This window comes from Bos javanicus, chromosome 4, assembly GCF_032452875.1.
Source record: "Bos javanicus breed banteng chromosome 4, ARS-OSU_banteng_1.0, whole genome shotgun sequence".
In the NCBI taxonomy this organism is placed as follows: Eukaryota; Metazoa; Chordata; class Mammalia; order Artiodactyla; family Bovidae; genus Bos; species Bos javanicus.
Window position 1 is genome coordinate 99,127,619 of NC_083871.1, and position 16,946 is coordinate 99,144,564.

General features: G+C 41.9%; 1 protein-coding gene across 9 annotated transcripts in view; it reads left to right on the forward strand.

Annotated features, from left to right (window-relative positions):
• Positions 1–16,946, forward strand: part of CALD1 (caldesmon 1) — a 231,529-nt gene that overhangs the window by 94,353 nt on the left and 120,230 nt on the right. For all 9 annotated transcript variants that reach the window (XM_061414770.1, XM_061414773.1, XM_061414767.1 and 6 more), the window contains one exon: positions 5,919–6,010. The gene's annotated coding sequence lies outside the window, so the exon portion shown is untranslated. The remainder of the gene's footprint in view (positions 1–5,918; positions 6,011–16,946) is intronic.

Consider the following 16,946-nt stretch of genomic DNA (forward strand, 5'->3'; position numbering starts at 1 on the left):
TAACAATGAATCTGAATCTGTATCCTTACTTTGAAATAAGATACTAAAACAACTATTTTCGGTTTTCTTTTGAAGGTTAATTAGATAACAAATATCAAGTGCCTTGCACATAGTGGGTGTTCAATAGATTCTCCAAGAACTGTAAGATACATTTATCTTTTAGAAATAATGGAGAAGGGGTGGTGTAGGTGGTCCCTGAAAAGCAGTTCTTTTCTCTGGGAACCCCCTTCGATGCTGAACTTGATTGAACTTGTTTTATTCCCAGCCATAACAAGGTCATTCATAGATACTGAGACATACACATTATATATTTTTTCCTTAAAAAACCATAGAATTATACAAAAACCCTCTGAATTGGAGAGATCTTTAAAAATCTATTCCAAATGCTTCATGTTACAGATGAAAGAATTGAGGGGCCAAGAGTACTTAAATAACTTGGTCAAGGTCAACTCACTCATTAGTATTTACTTAAGTGACCCAAATTCCCTGAGATCACATATTTCTTCTCTTCCAAAATACTCCTAGGTCCCATATTCAACTATAAATGTAAAACAGAGACAATTCACAAGAGACAATTATTAATGTTTTATTGTTACTGGCGCATTTTGACTAAAACCCATAGATCTATTTTTAAATATTTTATTTTAATTTCCATTCCCACAAATTATGTGACTTCCTGCCAACTAAGTCTGAAATAGCTTCTTACCATTCCTTTCCCATTCCAAGGATTATATCCTGTAGTGTTTCATTCTTTTATTATTAAAAAATATTCTGCCTTATTCTCCAATGCACAAGACCGAAAGGAGCTCATGGAAACCCACAAAAGACAGCTCTCTTCAAGTTTACCAAGTTAACAGGAGTGCAGGGGGACATCTATTGTCCTGCGCATTGGATGCCCAGGTAACCAAGTGCATCCCTGACATGCTCCCCGATGGCTGGAGACAGACGACCAGCACCTCTGCCATCCTCATGCTTTCTGGCAAAGGTGGTACTCTGACAATCATTTTTTTTTTTTTTTGGAAGTCCCTTTTTGTTCAGCACATCTTTCAGCATTGTATATTCTGCTAATGGACAGTTAAGCCCGAATCCCATATAGACTGAACAACTTGGAAGAGTTTCCTGATCACAGAACACACAGTCATCTCGTAAAACCCTCTACCTCCCACCAGGATTCTCAAAGGCTCTTCCAGAAACACTCTTCACATGAGTGACTCCTTAAACTAGAAATATATTTTCAGCCTAGGTATCTCCTCTTCAGAGAGACCATCTCGCACCACCCAGCATTCAGTGACCCTCTATCACATTAGGCTCTTTTATTTACTCACTATTGGAAATATGCGTGCTATCTGCTCCACCAGAATATAACTTCCATGAGAGCAGAGTCCTCGCTCCTCACTGTGTGTGCCGTCCTGGCTTAGAGAACTCACTCAATCTGTAAATGAATGTGGGCGTGTATCCTTGTCCTACACCTGTCAGGCTGAGTCTGCCCCCAGATTTGAATACTGGCTTCATTACTTACTAGCTGGGTGAATTTGGGCCAATGTGTCAAACACAACAAATTTCTCAGGGCTTCTCCTATGTTAAGAATATGTATCTCATTAGGTTGTTATAATGATAAATGAGATATATGAAAGGAGCTTAGCCCAGGGCCTGGCACCAAAAACCCTTAACACACAGTAGTTATCAGAATCTCCATGAGGAGAGCTGAGCGTATTACAAAATTGTCATGGGGGATTTTTTAATATAAATATTAATGTTGAAATCAAAGGATCCTAACTCAACTCCACAGGGCAATATATAAATTAATGAAAACCCAGTTCTTCTTGTTGACTCCATGAAGTTATTCTTCTTTACAAAGGATCTCTAATTGAACCTTTTCGATAACTGCCTGTTATAATAAGTTATCATTTGAGATACTCTCCTTTATCCGACCCCTTGGTATCCTTTTGGAAAATGGCATCTTTCTGTGAAGACTTGTGATAGGAATTTTAAAGGAGAAGCATAACCACTTTTTGCAAGTATGTACTGTCAGTATTTTTCCATTTGCGTAACCTAGCAAGGTGCTAGGTCCGGCTCCTCATGCTACTGAATGGCTTTACCTAGAGGTTTCCTAAGGGTTTTAAGAAAATCACTCCCCTTAGAAGACTAGAAAGCTGATTGAAAGGAGAGAAATTCCTCCTTTCTTTTTATTACACCTTGATTCTCCCATAATGAATGCTTTCGTATAAAACCCCAATTTCCCCACATGCCTGAGCAGACAGTGCAATCAAAGGAGCAATAAATAGCACCTGGCCGTTTGCCACTGGCTGGGAAGGCGACTGGACCGAGGCAGCGGGGCTCATTTGCCTCACGCCGCCCAGTTCGCTCTTCCGGCCCCTCTCCCTTCACCTCGGGTCGTTCCCTTCCTTACCATGTCCGGTCTAGACTTAGCTTTGCCTGCAGAGAATTTCAGCAGCTGCCTCTGAGCCAAGTCAGTCCGTCTCTATATGCTGGGCACCGAACGGAAAGCTTAAAGGGATCCAGCGAATAATGGTTCACCCAGGCAAGTAACTGAAGTTGCAAGGTAGCGGACAGTTGAAAATGGTCTTGAAACAGGAAGTGAGAGCTTCATCAACTTTCTGGCCCTTCCGTCCTCAATCTGAAAATAAAAAGTATATGTGAAGACAAACTCTGTGTTTAGTCACTCTGCTATTCACCTTATGGTTTCTCTCAAAAGTCTTTCTATCTTTGTCTCGCTAACAAGATGGTTCATTAACATATACATAGACTCTGCTGCTGCTGCTGCTGCTGCTAAGTTGCTTCAGTCATGTCCGACTCTGTGCGACCCCAGAGACGGCAGCCCACCAGGCTCCCCCATCCCTGGGATTCTCCAGGCAAGAACACTGGACAGACCAAAAAAGAAACATTTCCCCAGATCCCCAATTTCTTTATATTTTTCTTTATTTGTTCCCAATTTTAAAAATAAAAATACTGAGGGAATTGGGACCAGGGAAAGGGAAACTAAGCAATTAAGTAGTGACCCTGCCAGAGGATTTGGGGGAAGGTACTGAGGATTTTTTTTCCCTATAAGTTTAAATCTCTTGATTCATTCATTAGGCAAGTAACTCCCTGATTTCTTCTAGTCCTCTGTTCCTTCTATGAAGCCTGAGGGTCAAGAATGAGAGGCCTATGTGGAAGGGGTGGACTTCGCAGGTAGCTCAGTGGTAAAGAATCCCCCTGCCACTGCAGGAGACCTGGGTTCAATCCCTGGGTGGGGAAGATCCCTGGAGAAGGAAATGGCAACCCACTCCAGTATTCTTGCCTGGGAAACCCTGAGGGCTCCAGTCCACAGGGTAGCCAAGAGTCAGACGTGATTTAGCAATTAAACAATAGCAAGAGCAGCATGTGGAGTGAGTACTATAATCTGCATCAGCATCTGAATGTAAGGAACTTCTTGTAATGTGCAAATTTCTGGACACCTCTCTGGAATTTCCCATGTCATATTTTCTTGAAAAAGCTCTCCCAGAAGATTTTGATATGCAGCCAGTCTGAGAACCTCGATTCTAGGGGGACAGTGTACCATAAGTGCCATGAAGCCAGGTTCAATGGCTGTTTCTTCACTGGCAAATCTCAGATATGTTCCTGGCACATACAGAGGAGCAGGACCTGGAGGGGAGTCTCTCCCACCTGCACCCTACATGTGGACAGGGATCAATGACTTGGAAAAGAAGTCTGAGTCTTTATCTCAGTGACTTGCAACCTGCCAGCACTTTAGACTCACTGGGGACAGTTGAGAAACACATATGCCTGGGGCCTAACCCCCCAAATCCTCGTTAGGTTGATCAAAGGAGGGTCCCTGGGTTGAGTCATTTTTTCAGAGCCCCTTGAGTGATTGTAGTGTACAGCCAAGGTCAAGACCATCAACTAACTCTTAGGCCCTTGAAGCTGCCCTGAAGTTAGGAGGGTCAGGGATCATGCCTTCCCTGCATTCTAGAGATGATGAAAGGAAGGCCAGGGAATAGATGCAGTAGGTCTGGATGTGGCAGCATGGGGACTAGGCACTCAATCCTTATTTATTTTTAAATTTACTCATGGGATTTGTTCTCGTCTAAACTCTATCCTCTCGTGCTATGCCAGGGCTTCCCAGGTGGTGTTAATGGTAAAGAACCCCACTGCCAATGCTCGAGACATAAGAGCCGTGGGTTCGATCCCTGGGTAGGGAAGATCCCCTGGAAGAGGGCATGGCAACCCACTCCAGTATTCTTGCCTGGAATATCCATTGGACAGAAGAGCCTGGAGGGCTACAGTCCATGGGATTTCAAGGAGTTGGACATGACTGAAGCAACTTAACGCACATGTACTTGTGCTATCCTAATCATTTAGGCAGTGGTTCTTAATTTGAGGGGGAGGGAAAAAGGGAGCAGAGACTACTTTCAGAAATGAATGAAAGTTAATACACAAAATCTGGCCTACAGTTTTGAGGAGTTCATCACCCTCCTCTAACTCATAGGTTTTGTTCACTCACTCAACAAAATTTCTTGATGCCCTGCTGCATGCTGGCAGAAGCCTAGGAGCTGCAGGGAACTAGACTGTAAGCCAGGCTTGAGCAACTTCTCCAGCTAGCAGATGTCTCACAGATTTTCTTGTCCCCCTTTTCTGCAGTTTTATGAGAAAGTCCTCCAATATGAGGCCCACAGTAGAAGGAAAGGAATTTAAATGGGATTTGGAGCTCTTACCACATTCTGGCATTGTAACCTAGAAGGATAATTATATCTTTTGTCACTCCAGCTAGATATTAGGCTCCTTAAGATCAATGCCCACATCTCCAGAATCCTGAGCAAGGTACTGTAGATGTATGACAATACAACAGTTGAAGTGTGCATTTTGGACAAATAGGAGGAGATGTTGAGGTTGAGGGAGGGGAGCTGAAGGTAGCCTGAGTGACTGCTCAGGAATAAAGAAATGGAATAAGAAATAACACCTGGCCCTGCTAAACAATTTACAAGACCCTCAGGGTTCCCCATCCTTAGTTTGCAAACCAGCCTTCCTGAGATGGATACAAACCATTGATACCATGCTAGGCAGGTTTTTGTTTGGTTTGCATTTTACCTTTGAAATCTGAAATGAGAATCTAGGAATCTAAGATTGATTCCCAGCAGTGTGATTCCAAGCCAGTCCCTAAACTCCAAGAACTTCTAATTTTTTCCAATGCAAAAAACCAAAGAATGGGGTGGGGGAAGGCAGGGTGTGTCCTTAAGGTCCATGTGGGCCCCATTATTCTGCCAGAAAAGGCAAACGTTAAAACCCAGAGCTGCACTTCCCACACTCATACCCATAGCATCCTCGCTGCATCATGTTGGGGCAGGTTAGGGATGCAATGGTGATTTGCTGTTGCAGTTCATTATTTCTTTGGTCTAATATTTAATATTTGTTGCTGTGTTTCAAGTATAAGAGAGTTACCTCTAGATTATCTACTAGTGCATTCTATCATTATTTGTATTCTTCTGGACCCTCCTCTTTTACCTATTAACCAAGCTCCTAACCATCAATAGCAGAAGACTTTGGGCAAAGCAAACGGTCCAAAAAGACTTTGAGAGTCTGAGGTTTAGAAGGTTTTGAAGGTGAACTTAGAAAAGGCCGTGTCCCTGACTATATTCTAATGCCTTTGGTTTTTGATTTTTGGCATTGGTAGTGCTCCCTGCTTTGTACAAACCATCTCTCCCCTCCATTATTTAGAAGAATTTAGGGACTGACTCTGTAATAATTGTATTAATTTTCTTTAAAATGCAAATGCAATATCTATTTATATCTGTGCTTTATTTCCCTTTAATGGTCCTAACCAACATCAGTACCTGAGAAAGAAATTGTATCTTAAATATTTGGAATAGTTTGACGTTAACTAAAATTCACTCCACTATGTTTCCATCCTTTTATGCCAGGTAATCATTGAAAAGTTGAAGATCATCCAGCCAAATTCATAGAGATTGGTAATCAACCAGAGGTTCACGAGCAGACATTTGACTGCTTACCTGTGAGTAGAGTTTTATGTGGTTTTGTTGGTGGGGAGGGCTCTGATCTTAGCAATTACATAGCCTTTCTGCCTGATTGTCTAAATTCTTGCACCTAAAGATGCATTGTGAGAAACCAAGGGTTCTGCTATGTCCTTCATAGTTTATTTACCAAGTAATCTAACAAGTTTGAAAGAATTGTTTACCTGTTTTGTAATATTATTTTTTTTGCTTTATTTAAAATTTTTTTTCCTGCATCTATAGTATATTAAGCAAAACAGTCCCCAATCAATAATGCAGTTCTCACTTCCCAAGAATGTTGCTGACTTGAGGGAATAGAGAGATGATGAGTCGGTCTTCAGGGTAAAGGAGCTCACCTTTGAGCAAACAATGATTTCAGAAGGAAGTACCCTTCACTCTCAGCAAATCCTCCTCACCTGGAAGAACTTCTACCAGTAGACAGTCTACCTGGGGAGCAGCAAGAGGAGCTTTCAGAAGGTAGAGGATGGAGAAGCTAAAGGAAACTTCACTCATTCACAGTTTTTCCAAGGCTGGCACCGGTAGGGAGAAGTGGTTTTCTGTGGCTGCCAGAGCAAAATACCGCAGACCGGGTGGCTTACATAGCAGAGATTTATTTTCTCACAGTTATGAAGGCTGGAAGTTCAAGGTGAAGGAGGCGACAGGTTTGTTTTCTTCGAAGGCCTCTCTCCTTGGCTTGCAGATGGCCCTCTTCTCCTGTGTCTTCACTAGCACCCCACTGCCAGCACATGTTTGGAGTGCTCTCTCTGTGTCCAACATTTCCTCTTCTTAGAAGGGGCACAGGCATATCGGACTAATACCTGCTCTAAAGATTTCATCTTAACTTAATTACCTCTTTAATGACCAGATCTCCAAAGTTGTTTATATTCTAAGTTATTCGGAGCTAAAATTTCAACATATGAATTTGTGGGAACACAACTCAGTCTCTAATATCTGATCTTTTTTTCCCCCTATATGCTGATTTTTAGTTTGTTGCGTATGGATGGCTCTCTGAGTCTCCTCTCCTGAACTACCTTAGCGTTTACATCACTCTTAGAATATCTAGTTTTCCTGCAGTATGTTGCAGTCCTTTGTATACATCTCTCACTTCCCTGTTTCATTACATAATTTTTGAAGCTGAAAAGCGTGCCTTTTACATCTTTCGTAGCACTAGAGGAGGCTTTGTAAATAGTGAGCATTCAATAGTACTTATGAAATGAATAAATGAATGGAGAGGTAAGATACAAGTCTCTGAACCTGTAATTTGCTTTAAGACTACCTCCAAATAATGATTATTAGTGGTGCTTTCTCCATACTTGCTGCCTGTCTCCTGACTTCCAAAAAGTGGAAATAAGTCAAAGCTGGAGAGAGAGACTGAAAAAGAAAAAGAAAAAAAAATATATATATATATATATATATATGATTAACTGATGGCAGGAGACTTACCTCGCTCCTCAAAGACTAAATAATATGGACCTGCCCCAGATACTGAGAACACTCTTTTGGGAGCCAAGAGGGAAGGACAGTGAGTTTAGACTGAGACCTGCTGAGTTTAAGGGCCTGTGCGACATCCAAGGGTGTGTGTCTAGAATACAAGGGCTATGCACGTCTGAAGCCCAGGTAATAACTAGAGATAGAAATTTTCATAATCATAACCTACACATAGGAATTATGAGGCCACCCAGAAAGATTGCAGAGGGAGAGGAGCAGCGGTTTAACAATGCCACGAGAAACTGCATGTAGAAAGTTTTCCTGGTGAATAACAGGAGGAAGAAATCTAAATGGCATTTCTAATGTAAGAACATGTGTATTAGCAACTGTGGATGTCTATTTCTCTCTTCACTTATTCCTTTGGTCCTATTTTATACCTTCTTCTGTCCTATCCTTTAGGGCTTTGCCCCAAACCATTCCTGAGGAGCTTTCTCTACCCGAGCTTGCTCCTCTCTAGCCAACTCCACCACAAGCATGTGTTTGACTCCCCAGCTGCTTGCCCAGGGCTATCCTACATCAGCACTTCCCTTTAGGACCATTTCCTCCATCACAATCAGAGCTGATCAGACTGGACAGTAGGGGAGGTCCAGAATTAGACTCCTCAGTGTCCAAAGAGACAGAAGGTCAGGTGGCTGGGACTCCTCTGCCATGGAACATCGTCTTGTCCAGACAGTCAGTAAAGGACTCAGTTGAGGGGAATGTACCTCCTTTGCACTGAACCCCTTCCATAGTCCATTGGTCTCCCCACACTTCCTATGCCTTCAAGGAGGTTTTAGTGATATTTTCATGTTTCATGCGCAGGACAGAATGGGGGCTAATGAAGCATGAACGGACCAGGCCCTGAGTCATGGTGGCCATAGCAAGCTTCTCCTCTCTGGGTCTCACCATCAAAAGTGATTTCTAATTGGGCCACCTTCACCCCAGCCCTGAATTTCCCACTTTTTTCCTGCTTAGTGTGATACAAACAAAAGGAGGAAAACTATTCATTCATTTCTCTGTTATTTTCTAAAGTGTCATTTCTTTTCCTTGCTTCTCTGTGCCCACCCCCCTCCCCTTTCTCCATTGGTTCTCTTTCTCTAGCAGAAACCCAAGATCTTTCTTTGGATTGTCTGATTATTAGCAGGAGAGCCTGTCAGAGGTTTGTAAATGTCCTCCTTCTCTACATACCCCCTTCCATTTCTTAAAAATAAACTTTGAGATACCAGATTTCTTCAAGCATCCCCCACTTCCATACTTTCCTCTTGGTATTCTTCAAGTTGCCAGGAAAAAGATGCCCTTTTCACTCCGTGACCTAAAGTGCTAATCACACCTGTGTCAGTGGATTTTACATTAATTGCTATTTGTATAAAATGAGCAGGGAGAAATTCTGAAGTCAAGAGAAAACAGCTCTGCAATCCTTGCATGGCCTAGGTCGGGTATTCCAAATGAATGGTGGCCAGTAGCCAGCAGAGGTGCCTCCACACTGGATTTCATTCATTTCAGTCAGCTATAGGATTTGGGCTTCCCTGCTGGCTCAGAGGTTAAAGCGTCTGCCTCCAATGCGGGAGACCCGGGATTGATCCCTGGGTCCAGAAGAGCCCCTGGAGAAGGAAATGGTAACCCACTCCAGTATTCTTGCCTGGAGAATCCCATGGACGGAGAAGCCTGGTAGGCTACAGTCCACGGGGTTGCAAAGAGTTGGACACGACTGAGCAACTTCACTATACTATAGGATATGAAAAGAAAGATACTTTTCCTATGAGCATGTATAAGTTGTAAGCACCTGGCAGGCTTTGCCTTGTTTTAGAACAGCATAAATGGGAGTTTGTATGACCACTGTGGGCCAGTATTTTTAGAGTCAGTTGAAGCTCCAGATGGTATGGAAAGAGAAAGTTTTTTTCCCTGTATCTTCTCTTGAGTTTTGCAGAACAAGCCTCTCTGGACACTCTTGACACAATATTCAGCTTCCTGTTTAGTTCAAGTGTGTCTATACTTGTTACAGCAGAATCTGAAGGGATCACTTTTGCACTAAAAGTCTTTTCTACAGATTTCTGGTAGTAGCTGCAGAACAACGCCCAAGTTTGCTTAGGAATCAAGAGGACTCAAGGAGCATGAGTTCTCAGGTCTTCCCAGTTCTTGAAACTTTCATGATAAGGAAGGTGACAGGACATTCCAGCATCACCACGTGCAGATTTTGTAACTTTGGCCGAGTGGTGGTGTTTCCCTGGCCAGGGAATTGACCTGGCCTTAGGAGGCACCTCCATTAAGCACACATTCCTACCCAGCATGGCTGTTGATGGAAAGAGGTTTTGTCAGGGTGGGCAAACCAAGATCAAGGCACAGATAGCAGGGAGAAAAACAATGGTGCCAGGAGTTCTTGCCTAGAACTCCTTTCCAGACTTCTGTTCCAAAAAACATGAGTGAGTATGCCATAAAGAGGAAAAAAAAAAAAAAAGAATGATCCTGCTATTTAGCTTTCAAACAAAACTATCAGAAGTCTGAGGTTCCAACTGTGACAGGATTTGTACAGTTCAAGGACACAGACTCAACTACTTCCAAAGTTTGCTTTGGGATGTTCAACAAAACAAAGCTGCAAACATCTTGCACTAGTCCATGGAACAGTCCTCCAGTAGGGTTTAAAGGCTCAGTCTGAGGGGTGGTGGGGAGGGAAGACTAAGACATTTTCCTTCCTACTATTTTCTGTATCAGGTCCAACTTAATGCCAAATTAAATCTAGATTTTTTTTTTTAATCGACTTTTACTGGAGTAAAAAGCAGAGCTGCATTCCCTGAAACAGATATTTTAAGGCCAAACTTATTACTTGGGTTTTTTTTTTTTTCTCCTCCTTTTTGCTAATTCAAAACAAAATGTCTATCATTCACTCTAACACCAGTCTTTAAGAGCTGGAGACAAATGGAGTCTGAATATTCACGCCAACATGGTATAAATGAGCTGTGATTTCAGGAGGCTGGCTGTTTCTCTGACAGGGGAAAAGAGAGGCTGACTAGTTTAATATCTTTGGCTGAAAACACTTTGTTAAAGAGGGATGGAGACAGCCAACATTAATATCAAGTCCTATTATTTAATGACCAAGAACGACATACTGTGGAACGGGGCATCCTGAGTTTGGAGAGAAGTGTGTTTATCATATTCAGAGAATGCAGAGAGGGCGTGAATACAAACATCTGTCAGACCTGAAGGAAGGCGCTCTTCTGAAAGCACTTTCTTCAAGTTCTTCAAAAGATTCCTCCCATAAGTATATTATACCCATGACTGTGAATCTGACTCCATCACAGACTCTCAAGATGTATAAACATAAAGACATTTGTTATCATGAGGGACTCTGGGGACATATCTACTGCCTCCCCCAGCTTGCTGGCTAATGGATTAGAACTAAAAGATGCAGTTATAAGTCAGTGTTGGTGGGGGAGGCTTGCGACCACTGTTAGCACCATCTGTCCTTTTCTTGCTCTTCAAACATACATATTCAGTCACTCATTAATGTATTCACTCCACAGCTATATACTGAATTGGAACTTCTCTAGCCGGTGCTGTATTAGGTCTGGGCTACATTAACAATTCTAGTGTTCCTTCATTCTTCCTATAAAATGGACTTTTTTTATTGAATGCAGTAGAAAAATCTAGTGACTCCAATAATATACTCATTGACATAAATTGTGATTTCTGGTTCTTTTATTTATTTTTATTGGCCTTATCTTAACAAAGAGTCATAATATTTTATATATCTCTGCTGTCTCATTTACCTATCATTCTTAATTATGTGGTTTACAGGCAAAACACTGCAGAGCACTGGTTATATCTCGAATTCTACTTTTCTGAAAATTGCTTTGAAGAATGATGCTTAATTGTCCCCTGCCTTCTTTATTTCCTAAATTCTGCTTTCAAGAAGAATTTTTTAGGGACAGACATAACTGTAGTATCAAAATAATTGAAAATTAAGAGCAAAGTAAGGGTTTGTCATTCAATTAAGAGCAAAGTAAGAGTTTGTCATTTTTTTATTGGAATGCTCAAAGAATCGAAGGTGAAAGACCCAGAGTGATTCACTGTGAAAGCAGTGGTGTGTTAAGCCACAGAGCCCCTCATTTGAACAGATGTCTGTCACACCCCTGCCTAAGTTTTTATGTTTAACATTGTATTCTCTTTCTTAAAGGACTCCCAGATAATTTTCGGGTCCCACAAAATCTGTCTTAAGACAGACACTAACAGATAATCTTAGAAGATTTTGCTTCCTGTCTGAAATTAATTAAATGAAAAAGCAAAAAGAAATAGTCAAAGTGTGTTTTACTTTTTAAAGACTTTAGGATGAATTCAGCTTATTTTCTAAAGTGAACCCCACTTAAATGAAATAATAAATTAGTTTGCCAAAGCCCAAATGAACATCAACAAGATTCATTTTCATTTCATTGATAAACATCAAATATGGACTCCTCCTAACATCAAGCAAGCCAAATCCTTCCAACAGGAAACAAATTCTAGACAGGGTTGTTTGTAGCTGAGTATGGATCCTTTACGCAATTACATGGTCTTTTCATCAATGAGGTTCTTGCCATAAGCTACCTTGTATTGCTTCTTGTGAGAAGTAGCATAGTCTTACAAAGCACAGACTCTAAGGGCTAGGCTGCCTGGATGTAAATCCTGGCTCTAATATTTGCTAACTCTGACCATTTTGGGGCTCCAAAATCACTGCAGATGGTGATTGCAGCCATGAAACTAAAAGACGCTTACTCCTTAGAAGGAAAGTTATGACCAACCTAGATAGCATATGAAAAAGCAGAGACATTACTTTGCCAACAAAGGTCCATCTAGTCAAGGCTATGGTTTTTCCAGTGGTCATGTATGGATGTGAGAGTTGGACTGTGAAGAAAGCTGAGCACCGAAGAATTGATGCTTTTGAACTGTGGTGTTGGAGAAGACTCTTGAGAGTCCCATGGACTGCAAGGAGATCCACCAGTCCATTCTAAAGGAGATCAGTCCTGGGTGTTCTTTGGAAGGACTGATGCTGAGGCTGAAACTCCAATACTTTGGGCACCTCATGCAAAGAGTTGACTCATTGGAAAAGACCCTGATGCTGGGAGGGATTGGGGGCAGGAGGAGAAGGGGATGACAGAGGATGAGATGGCTGGATGGCATCACCAACTCGATGGACATGAGTTTGGGTGAACTCTGGGAGTTGGTGATGGACAGGGAGTCCTGGCGTGCTGTGATTCATGGGGTTTCAAAGAGTCGGACACGACTGAGCGACTGAACTGAACTGAACTGTGACCTTGGGCAAATGACACACCTTCTCTGAGCCTTAGTCTTTCCATCTGTAAAATGGACTCAATAAAGATTGTTACAAAGATACTTATAAAGTTCTTAGAACTGTACTGGGTACATAGCACATGCTATACAACCATTGACTAAATAAATAAACTTCTCCATCTAGAATGAAGGCTAATAGATGAATTCACATAAGTTTACCCTTTAACTCCTCACAGTGCCTAGCCTGGCACATGAGAGCCATTAAGGAATGATTGTATAAATTAGGGATTACTAACAAGCAACCTGAGGTCCACACTGACCTGCAAGTGGGCTTCCTTTGCCCAGCATGGTTTTCTTGAAATTTTGATTTTGAATTTTTTTAGGGATGCATTCATTCTCCATTTCCCCACAGGCCACCACTCCCCAAGTATTTACCTTTTGGGTCCTTAGAAGCATTTGAGTTTGTCATTCCTGGTGTAAGTGAATGAACACGTCACATGTGAGCACTCCTGCAGTTAGCAGCAGTTTTATGACTCATTGGAGTAGGCAGATGGGGCCAGTGAGCCATTTCCACTCCCTGAAGCCTTACCTGATTAGCTTACCCATTCCTATTTCTATGTTAGAAGCCATAGAACAGAAACAGAAAATCAGTAAGTTGAATAAATATCTTCATGAAGCAGTGCCTAATATCACAAGATCATTTTTGTCATGGACTAACTTAACCATGGCTATGTCAGTCACGGCGAGCTAGGTTATGCTGGGGTTGGGGACCACTCAAAATCTTAGTGACTTCAACACAAAGGCTGCTCACTCATGCTTTCTCTCTAACCCTGGATAGGCAGGAGTCTCTGGTCCACATCACTGCCATCCTTACTTGGGGACCCCAGGGCAGAGAGAAAAAATACCCTGAAGGATCTTATATCAACAAATAAATGCTCTGCCCCAGAAGTGACGGGGTACTTCTGCTCACAACTCATTGGCCAGAACTAGTCACTTGGCCCCAGCTGCCCACAAGGAAGCCGACAAGTACAGTTCTATAAGGTCCCCAGAAAGCGCAAAGGGTACGAACGGCCAGAGGTGTGGAATTTTTGGAACTTGGATTTTTAGGCCAGAAGTTTTTCATTTAGTTCAGCTCAGCAACCATTCTCATGTATCTGTAAAGGCAGAGCAAAACACCCAGCACTGTGAGGGGATATCAAAGGAGACGCAGGCCCTGGCATTGAGCAGCTTCACATTTGCTCAAGAGAAAGAGAGGTTATAACACATTTGAATAACAAAGCTGTATAGTATTGACCATCCAAAAGAACAGTGCTAACAATGCTACAGAGTTGAAAGACAGGATGCTTCTGGAGTAAAGAGAAGACTGAGCTACACTCTAGAAAAATATATGGGATTTGCAGAAGGAATGGAGGGGACTGCAGGTTACAGAAGAGAGGAAACAGGGACAAAGGCCCAGAGGCAAAAATATTAGCTGGATTGTTGCAGGACTAAGGAAGTGGCCTGACTGTGGGGTCAGGAGAGGTGGTGGGTACAGTGGAGTCATTCCATGCAGGGCCTCTGAGGTGGTCAGGGAAACAGGATGGTCGCTTTGGCGGGTGCGGGGAGGGGGGCTGGGGGAAAGACCATCCCTCCTCACTAACCCCTTCAAAACCCAGGCACCTAAACCTCCCAGGCATCAACTTATTCCCTAAACCAAGATTCCCGGATACCCAGTCTTCCCAGACCCACAGGGCATTCATTGAATAGAGACAGTAGTAAACCTTGGGTTGCGCCTGTTTTCAGTTCCAGGATTTGATCGCTTGTCCTACTAACAAAAGAATATTCAAGTTCAAGTGAAACAGCCTCTCATTGCTGGGGTCAGTTCAGCCCTTTTGCTATGGAACATCTGTTTTTGAAATTCAGCTGAGACCCTGACTTAAATCTGTTTAACTTAAAAAGCAGCAAGAGAACATCTTGTTTTCATGAATGTCCAGGGGCTGTGTGTCAACAAATTAAAGGTCTGCTTGCGGTATTCAAAGTAGAAAAGCTGGTCATGAGATGTGTTGCCACTGGAGTAAATTTATTACGGGTTGTTCATTTCTTGGAATCGTGAACCAAAATTTGAAAAAACAAAGTGGACCAGCTACATTTGAATCAACAAATTTCTGCCCAGTGGAGAGTGGGAAACATGCTTTTGTTTTTGGAAGGTCACTGAGTTGGGTGGTTTCTAGAAAGATGCCCTCCACTCTAGCCATATGAAATTAATATCTTAAGTGGATTCCCTATGTCTGTACCAGTTCTGGCAGACCATATTTGATAGGTCATTATTTTTACATTACTTACATAGGATCTGAAGTTGGAGAGAAAGGGTGAGACTAGTTCACCATCCTTCAGATCTGACTAGCTTCTTTACTTTACTCTTCACTCACTTTTTTAGGACAGAAAAGTAGAGACAAGTTCGATTTATCAACACCTCGTGTTGTTGTGCAAGTGCCCGGCACAATCTAGATGTTGACATATATTTAATAAATACAAACCTCAGTCTCATACATTTATGTTCCCTTTATCAATGCTTGTCTGTAGTGTATTAACATTATTCTTTTTTGAGAAAGCTATTACTTCTTAAATCCTGTTTTAACCCAAAGGAAACCTTGAGTTAGAACTCTGCTCAATGGTAAGTAGCAGCTTGGATAGGAGGGGAGTTTGGGGCAGAATGGATACATGTATATGTATGGTTGAGTCCCTTCACTGCTCACCTGAGACTATCATAACATTGCTAATTGGCTATTTCCAAATACAAAATAAAAAGTTCGCAAAAAAATATTAAAAAGCAAAAACATATACAAAGAAAACTATGAGTCATTCCTGTAGTTCTCTCTCATAGTAGCTTATATTTTCCTTTCCTAACCCCGTCCCAGTTTATATTTTATTGATTTATTGCCTGTCTCCACCATCAGACTATAAGCACAGTGAGGGCAGAGTAGTTGCATTCACAACCTATTTGCCACACCCAGCAAGGTAGCAAATGGTAATTCATACTATTTGTTGAATGTTGTTTTTGAAGTTTTGATTGTGATGATGGGTGTAGAGCCTTTACCAGTCTTGAATATGTTGTTGTTGTCGTCCTTGTTCAGTCACTCAGTCGTGTCTGACTCTTTGCGACCCCATGCACTGCAGCACACCAGGCTTCCCTCTTCTTCACTATCTCCCAGAATTTACCCAGATTCATGCCCACTGAGTCCATGATGCCATCCAATCATCTCCTCCTCTGTCATGCCATTCTCCTCCTGCCCTCAAGCTTTCCTAGCATCAGGGTCTTTTCCAGTGAGTTGGCTCTTCACATCAGGTGGCCAAAGTATTGGAGCTTCAGTTTCAGCATCTCTTGGATATACATGAATTTAAACTCAGTGAAGAAGACATTAGGACTTAAAATTCAGTTGAATATAGAGAAGCCTTTTGTGTGATGACACACTCCCACTCATTTGGGCATACTGTCTCCTGAAGGTCATGGCAGGATGGGTTGGTCTAATCATCCCTATGTTCTCTCAACTGAAAATTGTCAGACCACATCTGCAATGTGGCTGGCCAAGATTAATGTGAAAGCACATGGCAACAGTTTAGGACTTTTTTTTCCTCTCAAATAGTTAACTCATTCCTGGTAGGATTAAACCTATGACATTAGCCTTGTTTGTAACAATTTTTGATCCAGCAAGCTCCCTGGTAGACAGTACAAAGATCTATAGTCAGAAAGCTGTTTCAGTTGTCTGATGGGCATATGGCTTTGTGTGCTCATTCACTTGTCTGGTGGTCACCGTTTACTTTTCTGATGGTCAAGCAAAATACCAACACTTTAGCTGAGTGGGGACAAAGTGGATTCACTTTCTCTGTTTTACTGTTACTGTCTGTGTAGACAGGATTGAAATGGGACTTACTTGTGAGTTCTAAAGAATCTCAAGAGAAATGCTCATTCATTTACAGGAGGTGCAATTCCACAACACTTTCTTGCTTTGTATACTTGAAAACATTCCCAAAGAAACAAAGTTGGATGCAGAAAAAATAATGGGAGGAAAGAAAAATAATACTCTGAATTCTGAACAATTCTACTTTAATAGGTTGATCTGTCTGCCAGCTGGCCTCAGTGTTGACTACTTGTAATATATACTTTTGGTAGGCCGCATGTAGTTCTTGGAACTGTTTATATTAGACTGCAGAAACTTAATTATTCTGAAA